General features: G+C 39.1%; 1 long non-coding RNA gene across 1 annotated transcript in view; it reads right to left on the bottom strand.

The window, feature by feature from the left end:
- Positions 1-17093, bottom strand: part of LOC139601805 (uncharacterized) — a 31085-nt gene that overhangs the window by 5760 nt on the left and 8232 nt on the right. The window contains exon 2 of the long non-coding RNA XR_011683028.1: positions 2066-2195. This is a non-coding gene — a long non-coding RNA (uncharacterized lncRNA). The remainder of the gene's footprint in view (positions 1-2065; positions 2196-17093) is intronic.

Below are 17093 nucleotides of genomic sequence, written 5' to 3' on the forward strand. Positions count from 1 at the left end.
GTGCTTATTGCTCAGTGATGAGCCTGGCAGCTGGAAGCCCACTGCGTGACCTTTTCTCGCTGGGCTTGATTGTGAGAATCTGTCTTGGTGGCAACCTGAGCAAGAGAATGGCAAGTGCCCTGGCACCATATGCCTGTGAAAACATTAGCCTTGAGGCCAGCAGGAGGCAGTGAAAACCTGTAGAACATTCTTCTTTAGTCTTGATTTTTTTTTTTAATTCCATTTTTTTTCCCCCTCTTCAGTGGCAAGATGTCAGTAAATCCTGTCATTTTAATCAGCTTTTCATTATAATATATTTAAGGATCTTAGTAAAACTCAGTACAGAAAGAAGTGTGAAGTTCCATATAAAACTGATTGGATTCTAAAGACATTTAAGTACCATTTTTGACCGAAGATCTGTGTTTTTTAAAAAAAGCAGGCCTCACTCCTACTTTTACCACCAAACTGGGTGCAGAAATGTGAAAGCCTTATCTATATTTATGCAGACCCCATATATCATGTATTGAGAGTCTTTTGACTTAATGAAAAGCTCATCCTGTGCTAAAGTTGGGATAAAATGGAGTTGTGGCTTCAGTTAGGATTTTTGTATGCACTGGGAAATGAAAGAGCAATGCCTTAATTGTAGATACTCTCGTTTTTCACTCCTCCACCCCACCTTATGGAGGAAGGAAAACTATCGTCTGCCAATTAATGCAGAATGCAAGTAACTGTTCTTAAGGTATTCATAGCAGGGATTAAACTAATGGATAAGAGGTGCAAATTCTTTCTTAAGAAATGTAAATAATTTGTTAGAGGGTTGATAAATTTCTAATATACCAGTGTATTTGAGAAAGGGTAGTACTGTTCTCACATAGGTTGCATAGATTTAAAAGCCAGACAAGATCATTAGAATGCTATCACTGCATTGTAACAAACTGGAGTATTTTACCCACGTGCTTTCTCAGTATCTTTTGAAGAAGCTAAGCACGTAGTTTAGGACAACTAGTCCTTATTTAGTGTTCTATTAACAGAGAATTCTCTACATCCCTCCCAAACTGAGGTGTTACAGTGATTAATTTGACAGATTGGTACTGTAGTTCCTTGATCTATTTCATCTGGCATAATTCAATGTGTCTGCTGAAAAGGGCATTCCCACTGTCATCTATTTGCTTATTTTGCTTATTTTTGCCACTCCCTTGTGCCAGCTCTGGTTTTTGTGCTTCCTGGGTGAAACTGGAGTAGTTTGTTGCCAGATGAGTTTCCTAACCTGCATAAACCAAAGAATTAGTTGGCTTTCAGTTTACTTGGTTATTTGGTTAATACTGATGCAATGGAGATAGTGGGAATGAATGGCCAAAATATGGAGGAGAAATATGGGATTGGCCTCTTTAATCAGCAACACTGAGCAATGACAGATTAAATGGATTATGGAATAATGGTAAGCAACATAACAAGCAAGTAGCTAACAGCTGACACTAGACAAATTCAGATGTGCAAAAGTACTTGTGTGGCCAATGAAGATAAAGAATCCTTTGCTATCTGACACTTACAGTTGGAAAATTTTATTTCAAAGGTAGAGAATTTTTTGACCCTTACAGACTATATTACATGTCTTCTGACTGTCTGCACTGAATTTAGATTTTGTAAGGACAACCAATATTCCTATAGAGGAGGGTGGATGTTTGGATACTATAGGTGGGGGTGGGAAGAAAATAAAGACAACAGTCTTGAATCCTCACCCACGAGGTGAAATTCGTACTCTCTGCTGCCTGTTGTGTCAGCAGCTCACATTCACATGCCTCTAAACTCAGACAGAAGTGAACTCTCTTGCTTCCTGACTTTGAACCTTATCCACATGACAAAGCAAAAGTGTCTTGTGGGGTTCTTGCAGGCTGGTTCTGTGCAGGCTGGTATGAAACTACAGTGATTTGTAATATGCTTTGACAGAGAGATGTTCCCCTGCAATGTTTTCCTTTACTATAATTAGAAATCATGTTGTGTGAGTGTTGACAATCTGAAGAGGGCAGACAAAATCTTTTTTTTTTTTTTTTTCAATTTTTTCAATTTTGATTTCAACTGTCCATACCTTTGCTGAAGTAGATTTGGATGAAACTGACTGTTCTGAAGAGCAGTTGTCAGATGATCAACATGTTATTGAAGAGCTCTGATGAAGGCTGCTTTCATCAAACCCATTGTTTTCCAGGAGGGTTACACTCCTGTTAATATCAAAGGTATTGGGTTAATCCTCACACAATAACATGGTTTATACCTTTTGTACTGCACCTGTATTAGGTTTGATGCATGAGAATACTGTCCATAAGTGTCTGTTCCAAGAACTTGTATACACCTGTGACTCTAAATGCCCTGCAGTCTTTGGGGAATCATATTCTGTAGCTTTCTTTAAAATTAAACCAGCTATAACTTAAGAGAATTTTTAACTCTGAAGTTGCTATTAAAATGTCTACTTGTTTAAGTGATGCTATGATTTCTCCATGACTTACCAAACAACAAAAGTTGCAATAAGCTCATGTAATTAGAGCCTTATTTTAACTCTTTGCTATGATTTAACTTCTGTAAGGATATACCTTTTATCATCAGTATTTGCTTGGCATCTTTTCATGCAAGTCAGGGAAGATGCTACTAAGCATCTCTAAACTTTTATTGCTTTTCAGAGGATGACAGATAATGAATGCTCTGATGAAACCTGGGCACTGAGCTCACGGGGCACTTTGCCAGCATAGCATAGCTGGTTTTGTAGCTATCTGTGTTTCTAACATGACACAGTATCGGAATGGCAACTGTAGACTACAAAGACATGCAGAAACATGCTCTCTGTGTTGGAATTTTTTTTTAGGTCCCTGAAGTCAGTTTAAACTTCAAATGCATTTTCATCACTAATTCTTTTGTTGGGTCTAACAGGAGCCTTAATGGGTCTCTGAGAAATGGGCTTGTATATTTTTGAGTTCTAGTCAAGAGTGAAGCCTTCCAATGCATTTTTTTCAATGAATTGGTATCGTCAAGCACAAATGCACATAGAGGCAGTATGAAAGAGACTGGAGAGGAATAGTCCCACAGTATATAAATATATGCATACTGCCCCATGATAAAAATGAAATTAACATTTTCAGGTGTTCTGAAAGTGAAGAAACCATGCTCAGGTGTGCTGCTTGTAGGGTGCTGCTTCGTGAGAAAGGTAAGACAAAGTTTGCATGCTATTTGCCATCCATGCAGGACAGGCTTGGAAAGGAATAAAAACTTTGGAATTGTTAATGCTACTCTGATGAGACCATGATGGCAGGTTGCAGCATGCTGTGATTTGGCTTTTGGTTTCCTTTTCTTCCTCTCTAGCTGAAAGCTGTTGTTTCTCTCTTGAAGGAGCTATTCCAGTGGCATGAGAAAACTCCAGGTGTTTCGCAGGGATGCTTTCTGGGAGTTGGAAATAGGCAGTTTAAATGACTAGTGTATGCGTAAAAAAATGCTGGGATTGAGGATAGCTGTCAAGATGCTTGACCTAAAAATATGCTTACAGGTGAAATACGTGCACTGAAGGAAGTGACTAAACTGGTTTCATAAAATGGGTTGCTAACCAGGCTGTGAATCCACCTTACTGATAGAAATGTTGGAAGTTTGCCTCTCAGATAAAACAGGTCTGAATGAAGTTGTGAAGCCCTTGGGACTTGTCCTATGGGACAGAGATTCTGAATCCAGCAAACATAATGTTTTATAGACTTGGAACATAGTGAGACATAGGGAAGGCTCCAAATTACCTGCATTCTTGTGTGGAAACATTCTGCTTTTTAAAGTAGGGAACTCAAGCAGGTCTGTGTCCATAAATATTAGTGTTGGCAATAGAAGCTAATTTTTAGAGGTCAGATTTGTCAGTGCCCTGACCAAGAAAATTTTCAGAATTAAAAATGAACAAACAAAAAAAACTCCACCAACAAACAACCCCAAAAAACCCCAAAACCCACAAACCAACCTTCCCTTCTCCCTAGAAGCCCCACACCTTAATCTCACTTAGACGTGTATCATCTGGCTTCTGGCTTGTGTTTTGTGGAGAACTTAGACATTTGAAGTTTTGCTCTTACACATATACCTGTGCAAATACTCCTGAACACTAGATGTTCCAGATACTAGTTTCATCTTTCCTACAGTTTATGATTGGTGTGTTTCAACAGGTTCTGGAGAAGAGATTAAGCTGCAAACAGCTGTATTGCATTCAGAGCTTGAGGAATTTGATTTTTGCTCATACCTACTTTTTTTTTGCCTCCTCATCTTTTACAGACTGGTTCCAATCAAATTGAACTACTGGCTGGTGATAGTGACTATAGACAAGGTTTTTACATGCTGTTAAAAATGAACAAAAACTTAGAGCACTTGCAAGTACTTAATGTGTGTGGTATGCAAGCAACAGATCATTCTGTTGCCAAAGGTTTTGGTGCTGAATGCTGCTACAACTTGATTTATATGTGACTGTTCAAGTTGAAGTAGCTATCCAATCTTGCAAGCTTATTAAAAAAAAATGCAAGTAATAGGAGTTTGAAGCATGACTTCACTGTCCTACTTACTTTCCATTTGAAACTGGTGAAAGTGGTGTTCAGTGGAACGTAGTATTCTCCTGGAAGGACCTCTGTAATCTGACTGAAGTGAGTTATGCTAATGAAACAGCAGACTGGGACTGGTGTGCTTGTAACAAAGCTCAGTTTACATCTCAGTTGTGCCAAAAAGTGTCCAGTACTGCTAAAAGGAGTAAAATTGTGAGGACACATATTGATAAGTTGTCCTGTGTCACTTTTTTGGTTCTGTGGACACCGCACTGTGCCCTGACCAGGGTTAGCTCGTGGCAATAAAAGCCGTTTGTCTCCAGAATCAAGTGTTCAGACATCCCGGAGCTTGCTGAAGTGCCTCCCCATCTGCCCAACTGCCACTACCAGAATATTCTCTGCTTTCAGATTCAAACTGATTCACTTTCCTTAATTGAAAGTAATTCATATTTCTAATTTTATGTCATGTCTGTGCCCATGTAATGGAAAAGTGCTGTTACAGACACAATTAAAAAGAACCTACATACTAGTAAAGAGAGAAGCAAAACTGTTTATTAAGGAAGGTGATTAAAACACTTTGGAAATTTTAATATATATTAAATATTTATTTTTAAGTGATCCAGGATATAATTTTTTGCTTCACTAAAAACTAATAAAATATGCATAAATTTTTAATATGAGAAATGCCTGGGCAACAACCTAAGGAGCAGCTTGAAGTTCAGCAGGCGGTGTTGTGACTTTATGGGGAGCTCCTAGACAATGTGTTAATTTTGGAAAGCTGTCCATATAGATAAGTACTGAACAGTAAGCCACCAAAATTTGGGAAAAAAACTCTCAGAACTGGGAAGTCAGATGCAAATCCATCTTTGCCAGCAGAGGAATACAGGTTCCATGGGCAGATGCCCACTGGAGTTCTCCTACTCAGCCTCTGCTCAAAGGTTATGAAGTTCAGTTCTTGTGCTGGCAAACCAGTCCAGTGAGTGTGTAGAATTGCTAGGAGTATTCTCAAATAGCTGGATTTCATAAGCCTCTAAAGTATGATTTATCTAGACTAAATACATGTGACTGTGCCAAGACAGACTGAGCCACTTCAGTTCGTTGGGGGAGGACTAATGATTTCAGCTGTCTTGGTTGCAAACTACAATTATAATCTTTGTCAGGAGCAAAATGAGCAGATTTTATTACCTGCATTTTTGGAGAGAAAGTAAGTCAGTATATTCCTGTCCTAGAATGAGTAATTTTTGAATTGCTGGCTGAGTTTCTTTTTCTTCTTGCAATCCATCAACATCTGGAACTATTGTAATATGCTGCATCCCTCTCTAGTCCTTTAAGTATTTGTTTTAAGACTTTTGTAACAGAATATTTTTGTGCATACTGATTTTTACTTTTCCATTTGAAGGCAAAAGGAAACATAGGGGAAATTGAGAATAGCCTTTGAAGGATATTTGTCCTATTACTTGCCTAATTTCAAGACGTAATTGCAATAACCTTGTTAGAACACATCCATTTTGAGTATGGTTGTTCAACTGTGTTGCAAAAATGAAAGCTGGTCTTGAATTTTCATGATTCATCATTTGATTATTGTCTTCCCAAATTGATGCTGATGAAAGGATGAGGTTTTCTGATTTGCTTTCATTGTAGATGTGGTGCGTCAAGTCAAGGGATTAAGCACTTCTTGTTAAATGTGCTCTTTCCCCCTCCAAACCTCAAGCAAAAAACCAAAACCTTGGATGTTCTTCTTAAGGGCAAAACCAAATTATCATCTTGGAGTAATTCTAGTACAATTAATGACATGAAAAGGTACAGCCAAAATTTGGTTCAAAACATCAATGTGTCTGCTTACTGAGGAAGAATCTGGCTTGTGTTTCTATGGAGTGGTCAGCTACTGATACAAATTCCTTCTCCCAGCTCCCAAAGCTACTGTGTGCCACTCTTCCTCTATACAAAGACAATTTGCTTTTCATGTAGTGATGAAGAATAATGTTTTAACAGACAAAGGCATTTCTAGTGTATTATTGTGCTGTCTTTTGAGTAGCACTAGATGCTGGGAAAAATGGTAATTCACAGTGTGAATGCTTCTCACCAGCAATGTGGATAAGAACTGAGCATGTACAGTCAGTGTTGCATACGGTACAATGGTGAACATTGTGGGAGCGAGAAAAACCCAAATTATAGCTCTTGCTGATGGCCAAGATACAAGCCTTTTGTAGTTCTTTAAGAACTACAAAACAGCCCAAACAAAATCCAAAATATTGTCACTCAAAATGTGTATGTCGTTGCATTTAATAACAATATGCTCATTTTTAGTGTTTGCAAATTCATGTAAAAATACACAACAATATTTCTGAAACACCTGCGTTCCTCTGCTTTTTCTTGTAAACTGATACAAGGCACAGGTGGCTTCTCATTAACTTATTTCACACAAATATAAATACACGGCACAGTTTCTCTTGCTGTAACTACATAATCCAGGAAACATGATTGCTACTGATTTAATGTAATCAGTGTTGTGAGGGGATCATTCTGAGCTCTTTGTGAATGGCTCTATTCTGAGGGGATTTACACCCCATGTAAATCTGATTTAAATGGGAGAGTGGTGGAATGTGGCTTTTCTATTTAACCTATGCAAAAATCTATATTCTCCCACCTAGGTTTCTCACTGTGTGATGGGATACTCAGCTGGTACGTGGTGGGGGAGGGGAAGAACACGAGTCCAATAGGGACAGGGAAAGTAGGTAAGGGACTATCTCAAACAGGCAAGTTATACATTTTGATTCAATATTCTGATATTCTTATCAAGGCTTTCCAGAATGTGACACTGACTCAAACCACGAACAATAAGGAGAAAACAGGAAGCATGTATCAATGTCTTTGTTGTTCTGCAATGGTTTCTTTTTTTTAAAGGACCAATGTTACAGCAGAAATAAAAATCTAGAAGAAAAGAAGCAAGCCATCTTAGGATGTAAAAGCAAATGCATTTAAAAAAATTATTTTAGTATTTTAAAGATTTATTTCTGTTTAAATTTATTGAACTATAGCCAGATTTATTCAATTAAGATAATACACTTCAAGGTTAACTACCATTTGCTGTTCACTTAGGCAAGCTATTGTACAGTTATGTAAATTTCATGAACAGAGACACGACTTGAGTGTCTTAATTACAAGCAAAAGTGTCATTTAAATATGAATAAGTGAATAGTTGCCTGTATTTCCTGTTCACATTCTGCTGTCATCTTCAAGACCAAGAGCTAACTAGCCATCTATATTGTGCTTTCAGTTTTCTCCTTCTGTCTTTAAAATGAAGAAAAAAAAAAAAGAACCACCACAACAAAGCCTGTCATATAAATGCATGTAAAGCAGATGATGCGGGAATGTCCTACCCTTAGAGTTGTTATTAGCACAGTGAATTTTAATTTACTGAGATCACAATGAATAGCTGTAAATATGCAGCATTTTCTGTGGATTTCTCTGCATTTCAATATGATATCTATATTCAAATTGTACAATCTATAACTTACTTGTAAGCTCCTTTCATAGTTACTTTCTGACAAGCCTGCTAAGGGCTTATTTTGAATGCTTCTATTTTCAGTGCTAAGACCTATTATGAATTCTTCGCATTTATTTATATACACATAGTTGTGTTCAAAATAGTCTGTCTCCTTTTTAATTCATAGCCAGTCTAAATCACATTTTATGCAACAAAAAGTTTGGTAGCAATATTCCCTCCTTGTCTTTCGACCGAATTCCCTGTGTTCCTGCCGTGTTGATAGTTGGGGATTTTTTTCCCCCATTGTTTTGATTTGTTTGTCTCTCCAAAAATGACCTAGAAAGAAATCTGTTGTTAATCACATATCAACGAGGGAGGGATGATTAGTTAATAAAAACCATGCCTTGTGTCTGTGGACCAAATGGCTAACTCTGGTTCTCAGTGTGCGCAGAGTCTTGAAAGACTGTTCCCATCCCTCAGTGATGTAGCCGCAGCTCTCCCCGAGGAATGAGAAGTTCACTATTCACTCTGTGCTTGCATCACCCTTTCCAACATGTTCCCACTGATACATTAAAGGAATTAATTGCTCATAATGATCTCACCATCTGTTAACAGAGGTTCATACCTACAGGCTGGTGGCATGTGGTGGTCCTATTCAGAAATCAATAGGCAATGCTGGGGGAACGCTTTCCCACATTGCCTTCCATTGCACTCTGAAAAGGGGAGGAGAGCTCAGTGTTGGCCATCTGCTCCTTGTCTTTCTGTGCGAGAGACCTTGATGCAGTCCAGCCTGGCTCTGATCTGACTCCAGTCTGATTGGAATGTGGCTGATCTGAGAGCCTCTCAAAGCTGTGAAAGTGAGTCAAAAGGAGATCCCCATTGTCCAGCGGGGCTGAAAGAAAATGATCACTTTAAAATTCATAACTCCCAGGTGCCCGCCATCTATTCATGGGAAAAACTCTCTGAACTTCTCTTCATTAAAAAGAGAGGGAGTCCAGCTAAAAAGAGAGAAAAGGAAGTAGTTTGTGGGAAATGTGCAAGGGATTTCAGGCTAAACAAATGAGGAATTTGAAATTTTTACTTGTATTAAAGGAACCGTGTAAGGAAAGGGAAGCATTTGTAAAAGCAGGGCCTCTGCTTCAGGGGCCCTTCCCTGGGGTCCTTTAGCAAAATAAAAAGGCTTTTCCCACCACCCTCCCACACCATCCCCCCCCAGGAGTTTTTCCTTCCTTTTGCTCTTTCTTACCTGTGTAAATGAGGGTAGGAATAGTACATGAATTAGGCTGTCCCTGCTTTATGTGATAAATTAGAATGCATTCAGTTTGCCCACCTCTCCTGCATGTATTTTATTGTTTAGATTGCATAGAAAGCTGACCTGATAACAAATGTAAACTGAAGCTGAATATCCTCATGGAGAATTAGCCTAGTGAGGGAGTGGAAAGGGTGTTCTGTCAGCTTGCTGCCTAAACTCTTCCCTGCCCCCATGTCTTGTAATCTGAGGATTTACCTTATCACAGGAGGGATTTTGGTCTTCTTTCCCTCCCCCACTTTCTCCACCTTTTACCTCCTCTGAATGTTGAGATAGTGCTGAATCCCTCCTCGCTCCTCAGACACTTTACATGTGCTTCCAAATTCTGTGCTTTTGCACAGGTCCTCACAATATCTGGAGTGGATTTATGCTTATTCCTACAATGTGAGATGTCTTTTCCCTCTGATGCTGTTCATGTGGCTGGAGGTAAGGAGGACTGGAAGGACCTTGCCTTCTTAAGGCAAGAATGGACTGTTTTGACAACACTTCATCCAACTACCTCTTCAACAAATGACTTTGAACTACTCCTGGCAATTACAGTTCAGAGCCTCTAGTTGTAGATTGATTATCTTTCAGAAATATCCAATTTCAGTTCAGTGGTTTCCAGGAGATTCATCCATTGGGAAGCTCCATAGGTATTTACGTGTGATCTCTTTCCAGTTTAGGGTACCCATTTTAAGTCTTGTCCTGTTCTTTGTCACTACTGAGGTTAGACATATTTGATGCCTGATAGCAGGTAGTAAGCCACACAGTGTTGTCTGATGGCGCATGTATTTGCTGTCAGAATATAGTCACTTATCTCCCACCAAAAGTGTTTGTGTAATTCTGGACGTGACGCTGACCTGCCTTCCCTGCTCCAGTAGTCTCTTAGCTTATGATGCACCAGTTTTCTTCATTTCCCCCTCTTACTATATCTTTTGTTGAAGACAGTGATGCTGTACAGCATCTTTTTTATTTGTTTTCTTTCAATCTAAAATGTAAATAAATTTTCCCACTGGAATGTTGTTCTGTCCACCCCAATTTCCCTTTTAGATATCTTTGAGATGGAGCCAGCTCCCTCTGATCACTATTTCTCTTTTGTTTATTATGCAGTCTGAGAGGCGTGGTAAGCAATGTTCTGATTCTCTTCTTACCCAGAACTGGTAAGCAATGTTCTGGTTTTCTTCTGACCCAGAAATTGCTGAAGAAGTAGGTAGCCATTACCAAAAAACTGAGAAGCAATGACCCAGCAGACATGAATGCTTGTCTTATAATTTCGTGCTAACATGACGCATCTCCTATTATCTACTTTTAATGTCTTTTCCAGCTCTTCTGTGGTATCATTATCAGTGTCAAAGATATGTTTATGTGTCTTCTCTCTCTGTCTTCACTGTATGTTCATCAGGTGAAGCACTCTTCTCCCCATTACCAAAGTCACTCTTGGCATTGTAATTTCTGGAAACAACAGAGTAGCACCTGACCCTGGCTTACCTTGGGTGTTGGGAGGATACATTGCAAGTCACATTTAACAGTCCACTTTAAAACAAACAAACAAAAACCCCAAACCCCAGCCTTTAAGACCAATGAAAAATGAGAGCTTCAAGCAATTTACATAATGTGTGAATGCTGGATGTAGATAGTGCCTACCCAACAGAGCTTATAGTCAGCAAGGCATTTGGAGGAGGTATAATCACCCTTAGACAGACTGTTCAAACTGATCTTGGGGAATGAAGAATCATGAATATTGGGAAAGACCTCCAAGGTCATCAAGTCCAGCCTTCAACCAAGTCTCACCATACCCTCTGTACCATGTCATGAAATGTCATGTAGACTTTTTTTTTAAACATTTCCAGTGATAGTGACTACTCCACTTCTCTCAGCAGCTGGTTCCAATGTTGACCCACTCATTCAGTGGAGAAATTTTTCCTAATATCCAGCCTAAACCTCCCAAAACATGTGAAATTCCCAAAAAAAGTCATTTACTATTTCAGTTATTTGTTGCTGAGATAGTATAACACCATGCATGAATCAATGTTTGAAAAGCGGTAATATTAAAGAGCTCTGTGAGAACTGGCATGTTCAAATAGCAGGAGCTAAAGCTAAGAGAGGGGTCCACAGCTCCTGTAGGGGACAAATTTGTCAGGAAAGAGTGTATGGTGGTCACACACTGGGGGAGAGAAAACAAGGTACTTAAAATATCAAGGCTATGATTCTGGGACCATGACTTTTGAGGAGCAGATACAGTGTAGATATTGCACAACATGGTACTGCTTACCTTTATTGATTTCCAGAATGTGCTTTCTCTGTGTTGCACAGTTCAAATATTTGCACTCTAACACTTGAAGAAAGATCTGTTAAAATCACCTGTAGAGTTTGGAGGTTTTTTTAGTACCCTGCAAATTTGTGTGGTTTTGAAATTATTTCCTTGGTGTTTAAAAAAATATCGAGAGGATACTATCAAGAATATAGCTGGATAAACACTTGAGTCAGCACAATTGAAGGATAGTGGCCTAGAGTAGGAGTAAAACCCTCAAAAGTAAATGGTATAAAGACTTGAATCAGATCTGTCATTGGTGTAATAGTAATGTACAGTCACAGCTAAAGATCATGCATCTGCTACAAAAGGTAGGGGCATATGCTGTTGGGTCTGGTAACTTAAGTTTCAGCTTATATGTTTTCTGTTTGTTTTGGTTTTGTTGTTTTCAATATCTATATTCAAATATATATAATTTTACAAGTGCATCAGTAATAAACTTGAGGAGTCTTTTGAATGAGGTAGATTTTCTTTAGGGCATAAATATGGTGTCATCCTGTCTTTAACTATTTTTTCATAGTAAACACTCAAGAAGCAGAATAATCCTGTGATTGCGATATAAAATCTGAGAAGCAAATATGCCATACAATTGCTTTAACATAAAATCTCATGTATGGAGCATTATAATACTGTTCAAAGGAGCAGGCATGGGAAGAATTCCCAGGAATGTCATTCCCAGAATCTGAGACACCTACCACTTTGAGAAAATGCCATGTGGCGATGCTTTACTGTCAGTAAACACTGTACAGGTTGCCTTGGAGAATCTGCTTGCTGTTTTCTCTACTTTGCCTGTGAGGTGCTTCTCTGTCTCTTGTTTATAGAACCTGTACAAGGCACTCAGGCACAGTTCTCAAGTGGAGAAAGACACATAAGGACCAGCACTTCTGGGGACTTTTCAAGGACACTGAAGTGGGTGAAGTGTTGTTGAATTCCCTTTGACTTCCTACTCTCTCTTGTAAAACCAGCATCTGTGTGCCTCCACCTCTCTGTCCTGAATGTGCTGAACTTTTATATCAAATCCTTTCACCTGGGGTAGGATGGAGGGAGCACAGCCCTGCAGGGGAGTCTGTGATCAGGATATTGGCTTAGGCTATGTGCCTGGTGTTTATTGCTTTCCAAAACCCCAGAGAAATGACCAAGATGACCACTTGTTTCCCTTTTTTCCCCCTTCTTGGTGATTTCCTGTTGCTAGTACAAACTATAACAGTTTCAACAGGAACGCTTGAAAGGGGAGATACTTGGTGGTTAGATAGTCTTGTTGCTGTGAAGGAGCCAGCTAGGCTGGGGGCTTGAATCTGGGTGTGTGCCCCATCTGAGCTTCCTAATTACTAGGCTTTAATAAGATTGGAGTGGGCAGAAGGTTCACCAGTGAGAAATGGCATCTGGACATGTGATACCTTCTGAGTGACTGTGTTTTGTTGAATGGAAAATGTGAGTTTAGTAAGAAAATTTCACAGAAGCTCTGTTCCGAGTCAGTTCACAGTAAAATGCTATGTACATAACATACAAGTTAAAGTGTGAACAGCAGTCAGGCTTGAGTTCCCTTCCATTCTTCTCTTCTTTCTTAGCTGCGCACATTGAATGGCAGAGAGAGGGTAGGGAAATGATGATAATGTGCAGCTCTGTATTAGATATTTCAAAGGCTGTTAACTTACTCAAAACAAATTTATTTTGGAATGTACAAAGGGTATTTAATTTCAGCTTTAAATCTCTGCCATGCTCTGTGGTTCTCCTTTTATTTTGAACTCTGATGAATATGAGAGCTGGTATTTTTCCTGTCTTTCCCTTGCTCTGGAAGTGTCACATTGGTGACAGAGCCCAAGCTTTTTGATTTTAAACAAAACAGAAAAAAATTATGTATTAAAGTTAAAGCTTTAAGTGTAGGAAAATTTGTAGTAATTAAAATGTATTACTCATTAAAAGATTTCAGAGTTCTTTACATTAGTTTCCATGGATTTTGATGCTGTATATTTTGCATGTGTTCTTCTTTCTGGATGTGTACAGCAGGTGACCAGTATTGCCTTAATCTGAAACACAGCTTTGGACTGGCAGGTGTCAGTAAGTTTGTTAAAGCATTGAGGTGTTTATGATAACTTGATAATTGTAGCAGTTTGTTAGGTTAGTTAATTATTATTTGGGAGAAGAGAGGCTACAGGCTGAATTGTTCTATAAGAAAAGAGAGTAATTAAACAAGATTGAAAAATGTTTTTTTTTTCCTCAAACTCAGTTATTTAGCTTCCATTTCATGTCCTTGCTTGTACATGGTTTTTATTGTGGTAGTTCTTGACATATTCAGACATATAGTCAGATTTACAGACTGTTTATGCCACAGGCATCCCCAGCCCAATTGAATGACATCTTTCACTTCGTGCTCATTCACACGTGGGAATGCAGCTCTAACTTTGCTGGACTGCTACTGCTGGACTGCTACTGCTGGACTGCTACTGCTCTGTAGGCAGAGAAGAGATGCTGAAGGAGATTTCCTTTTTTGTTTCCAACAGTTCACTCTTAACAGTTTGACACAGTGGAGAAAGCAACTTGTGCCAAGTGTGAAGCTGAAATGAGTCAGTTTCTACTTCTCTTCAAATTCCAGGGTACAGATAAAGTCTCTGAATTCCAGGTTTCTAATTCTGCCCTTTTGGCAGGCCATGGCCAGCTCATCTGTAAGTGTTGAGAAAGTTGCAACTAGAAGCCCAAGGATTGTGGAGTCTTTGGGCACAGTCATTTTCAGACAGTTGCTTGCCAGGGTCTGCCTTTGTTCTCCAAAAGGAAAGGTGATAGGAGCTCGGTAAACTTGCTATCAGCAGATTTTGATTGTTGGTGGTTCAGGAATCACCTCATTCTGGGAAGGCTTAGCACTGGATAGAGAATGTGCTCATCTAGCTACGATACTTTGCCTCACATAGAGTACCAGTAGATCCTGTTAATTGTTTTCAAAGTGGGGATGTAACCAGTGTAAAGCAGGAATATATAAAGACAATTGTGAAGTTTAGAAAGGTCTGGACTGGACTTAATGCAGCTCACTTGGTCGAATAGGCTAAAGAAGAGCAATAGTTCTGTGTGGGGAGGATACCACTTGCTGAATAAAGGGGCAGTTTGGAAGGAAGTGAAAAAATAATTATGAAAGCTGTGGACAAGAGGGATATAGCTGCTGGGAAATGGCTAAAATGGCGGAATAGGTGTGTTTCAGGTGCATCAAATAGCAAACTTTCACATTACAGTGAAAAGCTAAGGCTGAGTTTACAAGGGAAAAAATTAAGCTGCTGTTTTGATGTGCTCAGAATTGGGACTGAGTATGAGATGCTGTCTCCTGCTTGCCTACAGACCCTTCCTTCACTGGGGTGGTGTTTTTTGATTGGATATTAAGAAAACATTGCTCAGTGAAAGGGTATTCAGGCATTGGAACAGACTGCCCAGGGAAGTGGTGGAATCACCATCCCTGGAAGTGTTCAAAAGATCTGTAAATGTGGCGCATGAGGCCATGATATAGTGCTGAACATGACAGTGGGGGGGTTAAGGCTGGACTTGATAATCTTAGAGGTTTTTCCAGCCGTTGGCTTTTCATAATAAATGCTTTACTTTTTTCTAATGTGTTATTTTAGCATATCAATCATAAAAATGAGCATGGGTAGTATTTTTTCTTGACTTACACCCTCTGTTTTATTAAAAATGCAAGATTAATTTTATTCTTTAGTGGCATGCCTTTTCTTTCTTGATATGGACTTCCTAAATGCTGGAAAGATGCTCAGGAATTTCCATGCCACAATCCATTTGTTTATACATTTGTGCAATATGTTGTCGAACTAAAAAAAACCAATTCAGACAAAACTGACCAAAAAAACCAAAAATATCCATCCCAAATAAAAATTCCAACTGAAAAGCCCCAGTCATTTTTAGAGGCTTTTCAGAACAGCTTTTCAGAGATGAGTGAGGTAAAAAGTGCAGTGCAACAGAATATTCTGACTGCAATAATAGGTGTACTGAAGCCCAAGTGTTATGTTTAGGATGCTGGGGATAGTCTCAGGCATTTCTTCAGAATTTCATTCTGTCTCTGACTATAAAGTCTTAGTGCTCACAGCAACAGCCACATGGGTCTGCAGCAAAAGGAGAAGTGTGTCCCATCACTGGATCATACCTTCACAACTGAGAAAAGCTGATTTTTGTGGCATGTTCAGGTGCTCAGTAAGGCTGCATTATTTCAATCTGGTAGAGGGAATAGATCCCTCAGTCAAAGAATGTCTCTAACTACTTTCCTTTCTAATGCGCTATTACTCTGTGTGTATGCATGTGTGCTAATTAGCTGGCAAATGCATTGGAACACCTGGGTCTGCTCTATGAAACTCAATTTATATATGGACTTACTTTGGAGGGAGGTCTGAGAGGGTACCAGTGGCAAAACAAGATACATTTGCTGGTTGCTAAGTGTATATCAATTTTGAGTCTAACTTGTGGATCTGTCTAACACAGATACTCAGTGGTGGAACTTGGATATCCAGGCTTATTGTTCCCTTTACTTGAGAAACCATATTTTAAAACAGTTTCTCCATAAACTATTATTTGTAAGAATGTATATGTAATTGTTAGTTCTATATTTATTGGTATGTGCTTAGCGCTGTGTTTCCCTACTGAGCAGTGAGTGTATTTTTGTATTAAAAACTTAGCATAAGGGCCTGTTTTCAATAGTGAGGTTTTTTTGGAGTAATTCTTCATCCTTTATATTGTACATAAAAGGTGAGGAATTATTAAAGAACCAATTTCAAATGTGTATTTTTAATTAAAATGCAGTCTGGAATGGCTTGTATTTTCAAAGACAAGGAAATAATCATCACTATCTTAGCTAGGATGTGAGTTAACATTTGCACCAGGCATAGATTTTTTTTTTCAATTAGCACTCCCTTAGAAAACCCATTCCCTCCGCTTTTGTCAATGTGCTGTAGGAGAAGAAGAGCAAATAGATTGGAAATGCTCTACAGCTCAGGCTCCTGGGAAAATGTAACAGGTGTTACAGCTCAGCTGGGTATGAGCTTTATGAAAAAGACCCTCTCAGACTTTACCCATAGAATTCCCTTTCCTAGCCAGAGCTTCAAGTAGGAAGAAACTAATGACTTCATTACCATCTCAATTCTGGGAAATGCTTCGTCCAGACCTGAATCATTAAAGGAAAGGTATAGCACTCTGCATGACCTTACAAGATCAAAATGTTATTTAGAGCAATTCCATTAGTCAAGGCTATAAACCTGAAAGAACACACCCTTTTTCACTGGCTCTTAGGCCATAAAATGTGTGTGTATGTCAGGAGGAGCAGGGCAGGAGGTGGAGGCTGTGGGGGGAAGAGAAAAAAACATATTCTGCACTCTTTGTGCAGCACAATTTCCTAGGCTTGCTTTGAAAAGCCTCCACTTCCAGCACTTCTTCCCTTCACCCTGTGTTGTGACACACTTAGTGGCTCTTGTTGTTCTCACTCTTCTAGGGGCTTCTTAA

This window comes from Agelaius tricolor, unplaced genomic scaffold, assembly GCF_023055355.1.
Source record: "Agelaius tricolor isolate 1412-34295 unplaced genomic scaffold, bAgeTri1.0.p SCAF_2, whole genome shotgun sequence".
In the NCBI taxonomy this organism is placed as follows: domain Eukaryota; kingdom Metazoa; phylum Chordata; class Aves; order Passeriformes; family Icteridae; genus Agelaius; species Agelaius tricolor.